Source organism: Lacerta agilis, chromosome Z, assembly GCF_009819535.1.
Source record: "Lacerta agilis isolate rLacAgi1 chromosome Z, rLacAgi1.pri, whole genome shotgun sequence".
Classification (NCBI taxonomy): domain Eukaryota; kingdom Metazoa; phylum Chordata; class Lepidosauria; order Squamata; family Lacertidae; genus Lacerta; species Lacerta agilis.
In genome coordinates, this window is record NC_046331.1 from 16409558 (window position 1) to 16415616 (window position 6059).

Below are 6059 nucleotides of genomic sequence, written 5' to 3' on the forward strand. Positions count from 1 at the left end.
ATTACCAGCAGTCATTACTGCATTATCATAATGAGAGTACACACAGAATTCCCTTTCAGCCTGCCAGCTGTTCTCTTGACTTGGAAACATTTCAGCCCTCTGGCATCTGCTGCTTGACTTCAAATCATTCTTTCTAGGTGGCCTGAAAAACCAGAGTCTGTTGTATGAAACTAAGTGCATGGCACTGGATGATCAGCAACGATTGTGGCAAGACTGTGTAACTCCCTGTCACCAGGCTCTACAGTCATGCCATGCAACTGATGTCAACCAAGGATCAAGATAAATTTGTGAGGTTTGGGAGAGTCACAATTAGCAAGCAGGATCCTGAAATTTCTACCTGGCTCACCTTTTAGATTTGTATTTTATTTGTATCTAGTCATCATAGAATCATAGAGTTGGGAGGGACCCCAAGGGTCCCCAAGTCCAACCGCCTGCAATGAAGGAATCTTTTGCCCAACATGGGGCTTGAACCCATGCCCATGAGATTAAGAGTTTCATGCTCTACCCACTGAACAAAGGCTTGACAAAATGAAAATACAATACAGTGGTACCTCACTAGACGAAAAACTCACTAGACGAAAGGCATTCGCTAGCGAAAGGCTGTCTCACAAGACGAATTTTCCTATGGGCTTGCCTCGCAAGACGAAAAAATTTCGCGATTCCCCCCCCCCATCAAACCGCTCTTCCCCCGTTGGTGCTTCGCAAGACGAAATTTTCTCTATACGACAGCACTCGCAGAACGAATTAATTTCGTCTTGTGAGGCACCACTGTAATAGAATTGTAGAATTGGAATGGACCCAGAGGGTCATCTAGTCCAACCCTCTGCAATGCAGGAATCCTGCCCACAGCCATCCCTGGGTGGTCTTGAACAACCAGCCTTCAGGTTAATAGTCAGATGCCCTGACCTATTAAGAGAAGCTAACTCAGACCCAGGTCAACTGCAGCATGAACTAATTTTGTTTGATTTATTCCATTTATATCCCACCTTTCCCCCCCCCACAAGGAGTTCAAAGTGGTGCACATGGTTCTCTCCCTCCGCATTTAATCCCCACAACAACCATGTGAGGTAGGTCAGGCTGAGAGGCAGGGACTGGCCCAAGGGCAAGTGGGGATTCGAACCCTAGTCTCCTAAGTGCTAGTCCACCACTCTAAACATTATACCACCCTGGTTAAAGGTTAAGTTTCCCTGGCAGATCACAAGATGCCCCTTTAAAAAGGAAAGACTCATTTAACAATTATTAAAATGGAATAAAATGGAAGGGAATAAAATGAATGTATACAAATCTGAACAAAATCTCTCAAAACCTGAAAGCGTAAAACAAGATCTAGAAGCTTCCTAGGAAGATGTAGCATCCCCTCCTAGAAGTCCTCCCATCAGTTGCTGAAGATGCTGTCTTCACTGTGCTGTCTTCACTGTTGGATATTTCTCATGTGTACCCAAATGAAAGATTCATAGTATGACATCTTCTCGTCTCTCCTTAAACTTTGTCCCAAGTACTGTTTTCTCTGTGCATTATATACTAGACAATAATTGATGCTGTGGGTATCAGGGGTCAGTTTCGAAAATGCCCTGAGTCCCTTCCAGTTCTTGGGGTCCTGTACCCAGTGAGGATTAGAATTTAATAGAGGATTGTATTGCTGAGGTAGTCAGACGAGCTTCTTTGTAGAACAATGACCTTAGCTGGCCACTTGAGTATCCTTATCGGCATCCGCAAAGAATGGCCCTGGAGGGTGATGGGGCCCTCCAGGTTAAGGGGTGGTGGGCCTTTTCTCCACCCCTTCTCACTTAGCTCCTAGGAGAAATCAAGAACCTGAGTGGGGTGTGAGAGTTCAGCTGGAAGCAGCCTGGAAGCTGGAGACAGAGAGACCTGCTTGCTCTGCGCTGCATCCAAAGCTGCAACTAATGAAGAAGCAAGATCTGTTCAGGGTGTTAATGCTGTGAACCCCTCAGGCTTATGCTCAGGTTGTATAGATGTGTAAATGAAACCATATATCCTAATGACACCACAGCCTCCCAAACCAACATTATGCACAAAATCTTCAGCCCAGTTTAAACCACAAGCACTGTCACGTTCTTGGCCTATTGACTAAGACGGGGGTCAGCAACCTGCGGCTCCGGAGCCGCATGCGGCTCTTTTACACGGCTGCCGCGGCTCCGGAGCTCCGGGGCGGATACACCCGCCCACTTCTCCAGCTGGCAGCGACTGCCCTCCAGCTGGCCGGCGGCCCGCCCTCCGGAGGCTGAGGGCGCTGCTCAGGGGCGTACCCAGGATCACCTGGCTTTGAACAGCGGGGCAGCGGGGCTCGGAGGCGGTGGGGACGCAGTAGAGGTGGCGCAGCTCAGCCGAGGGCTCTGGCGGGGAGCGCGCCTGAGGCGCGCACGCTCCTTCGGGAAGAGATGGAGCTGGGCGAGCGGGAGGGGGAACTTTGAAGATCCCGCCTCCGCCTCCGAAGCAGGTGCCCATGGGAGAGGCCGCCCCCCGAGCCTGCCTGGCGGGACCAACCCTGCCCAGCTCCGGGAGTCTTCCTAGCGTGGGAGGCGGCCTTGGGGCGGACAGGGGAGCTCCGGGGTCGGCGGCATCCAGAGGCAGCTGGGAGGCGGGACGGGATGGGGCAGGAAGGGGGCCTTCAGACGCGTCCCCGCACGGGCACTGGAGGCCAGGACTCCTCGGCTGGGTCGTGGGACCGCGGGGGAGGGCTGGCCGTGGTTCCTCTCAGAAGGCTGCTGGCTGCTGCGTCGAGGCGACGACGAGGTAGGCAGCTGCGGGCTGGGCCAGGGGCGGAGGGTGGCGGGCGAGGGGGGAAGCCCTCTTTTTAAAAATGGTCGAGGAAGCGGCGCCTGTTTCCCTGCCGCTGCCTCCTTCGCTCCTGGTTCCGCTCGCAGCCTCAGACCGCGCTCTTGCGGGTGCGCGTTTCTTTCCGCCCCGGAGCAAGGCCGGGACGTTTTTCAGTTTTTCCTCTGTCCTGAGTGTGTGTTAGGGGAGCCTTGACAAAGCACCTGTTGGCGTGGAAGAGAGGAGTCCTAACTTGGATCTGTGTTCATGTGCAAAATCTATCGCCATTGTCATTAAGGGGGCAGGGAACTCCCCTAAAAAGGTTTGAACACTACGAACTACTACAGCCACCTGTATGCAAGTCAGCACAAACATCACAGGCTTCTCTGATGCAATTCTGTGCTTTATTTAGCAAGAGAGGAGGTTGGAAGAGGTGAACATAGCCTCTGGTCTGGAATATTAAGGGTAAAAGACACTAAGATTATTGTAAAAGCCAGCAGTCTTCAATAAGACATGGGACAAACATTTAACACAAGTGTGCAGTTGAGGACTCATTTTTTTAAAAAAAAACAACAACAAATCAAATATTTGTATGCTGTTGCAACCCACCTTGGATCAGGCTGTGACCTGGTAGTGGTCCCCAGGGTGGATAAAAATGAATGATTTTTTATTATTTAAAAAAATGGATTTTTTTTATTTAAATCGGATTTTTAAAAATTTAAATCGGATTTTTAAAAATAAAATGCAGTGTTATATTTGTTTTAAATGTCGCAATGGTTTTGCGGCTCCCAGATTTTTTTTTCCCTTCGGAAACGGGTCCAAGTGGCTCTTTTGGTCTTAAAGGTTGCAGACCCCTGGACTAAGATCAGGAAAGTGGCTGATGTCCTCCAGCTGATGTCTATCCACAGTTCAAAAGTGTCGTCATTTTAAGAGATCAAAAGGCATGCAGAAGGTCTCAGGTTCAATCCCTGATGGCAGGGTAGTTTAGGCAGGTCCCCAGTCTGAGACCCTGGAGAGCCGCTGCCGCCAGTTAGTCTGGACACAACTGAGCTAGATGGATCAGCAGTCTGACTCAGCAGAAGGAAGATTCAACACCCAATATCTCCAGATAGGAATGGGAAAATATACCCTCCCTGAAACCCTGGAAAGCCACTGCCAGTCAGTGTAGACAACTATGAGCTAGAGCAGGGGTAGGCAACCTAAGGCCCGTGGGTCGGATGCGGCCCAATCGCCGTGTCAATCCAGCCCGTGGACAGTGCGGGAATCAGCATGTTTTTACATGAGTAGAATGTGTGCTTTTATTTAAAATACATCTCTGGGTTATTTGTGGGGCATAGGAATTCGTTCTTCTTCTTTTTCAAAATAGCCTGGCCCACCACATGGTCTGAGGGACGGTGGACTGGCCCACGGCTGGAAAAGGTTGCTGACTCCTGAGCTAGAGGGACTAAGGGTCTGCCTCAGTATAAGGCAGCTCTATGCTCCTTCCTGTTTAATTCTGCCATTTATTCAGAACCATGAGGACTAGAATTTTACTTCCTCTTTTTGAGAGGACAGGCCATAGCTCAGTGGGTAGGGAATCTGTTCTGCATGCAGAAGGTTCCAGGCTGAAGCCTGAAAGGATCAGGCACAGCTGGGAAAGTCTCCTCCAGTACTAAACCTTTTTAGGATTGCAAAACATCACTGAGCTATGATAGAAAGGATCCTTGTTGTCCTTTTGCTGGAGGGTAATGTTCAGGGAGTCTATTTTTAAGAAAACAACTTTTTATTGTTTTTTATCTGTAACTTTAATAGATTTGCTTTTGTACTGTTTTAACTTCATTAGTTTTTAAATAATTGTCTTTTCTATGATTGTAGCTTTTTTCTATTTTATCTGTGTTTTGCATTTTTATTTCTAAGCCACCTTGAGTCCCAGTCCAAGAAAAAGAATAATAATGTATAATGAATGCACTAAGTTTAAATAAACTTCATGATGTGGAAGCAGCAGAAGTTTCACTGCACACAAACACAGACTTAGACTGATGTCTTCATTTAGATGGGAGAGGCTAGTGGCTAGTGACTCTTCAGGAGAACACTGGGTTGGATTGACCAGTCGCTGACTCTCAATATTATGCCGTTTCCCGTGTTTCTATGGAACCTCATACCCATCACCCTCCTTGGGTGACAAGGAGGAACAGATCTTAAGTCATGTATAAATACAAATACTGTCTCCAGCCTTGCCACGAACCAGCTTCACTAAGTCGCTCCCTTTTGCTTGAAATGGTCCTCGGCTCTCCGCAGGGAGAGAGAGACAGATTCATCCTGGGCAAAGCAGGATTTGGATTCCAGGGCCATATGGTCCTCCTGCAGCAGGAGGAATTGAAAAGGAAATTGCTCTCTTTTCAGATAATCAGCTGAGGAGGGTGGGGGGGGGGGAGAAATGACAAGAAGGCCATCTACTTAATGCACGCGTTCTCGAGACTGATTGACGTGTTGTAACAACATAAGCCTTCCACCGAGCGATAGAGAATCCCCTGGCTGCTAGAGTTAAAGACTGGATTGCTAGCTCTGCTCTGAATGACACACAAACGCGCACACACAGAGGATTAGATTCCTTCAGCTGGAGACAGAATCAATAAGGTGATTATGACCTTGTTTTTCTTGCTACGGTTGGGAGATATCCGTGGAGCTGGGGCTTCCAAAGACGGGAAGGGGGAAGCAGTCGCTATTTAAAAAAAAAAAAAAAATTAGCATGCTGTAGCAGATGGCAGATAGAATAATAGAATAGTAGAGTTGTAAGGGGCCCCCAAGGGTCAACTAGTCCAATGCCCTGCAATGCAGGAATCATGGTCCTCCTGGCAGGGCAGCCCTCCAACGTGTGCTTGAAAACCTCCAATGAAGGGGAGTCCACCACCTTGCCAGGGAGTCTGTTCCACTGTTGAATGGTTCCTACTGTCAGAAATTTATTCCTAAAATTTAGTTGGAATCTCCTTTCTTGCAATTAGACTCCATTGGTTCAAATCCTGCCTTCTAGAGCAGCAGAAGGCAAGGTTGCTCCATCTTCCACATGTCAGCCCTTTATATATTTGAAGGTGGAGCCCTTCCAATATTCTGGAAGGAAGACAGTTAAATTTGGCCCTGCAAAAGCCACAGCAATACTGTACTTAGGGAAAGCCAGATTATGTCCTTTTGGCTTAGGAACATATGAAGGGTTTTTATACTGAGTCAGACCCTTGGTCCATCTAGCTCAATATATTGGTGGACTTGTAAAAAAAGCTAAGAAATATTGGATACAAATATATACATGA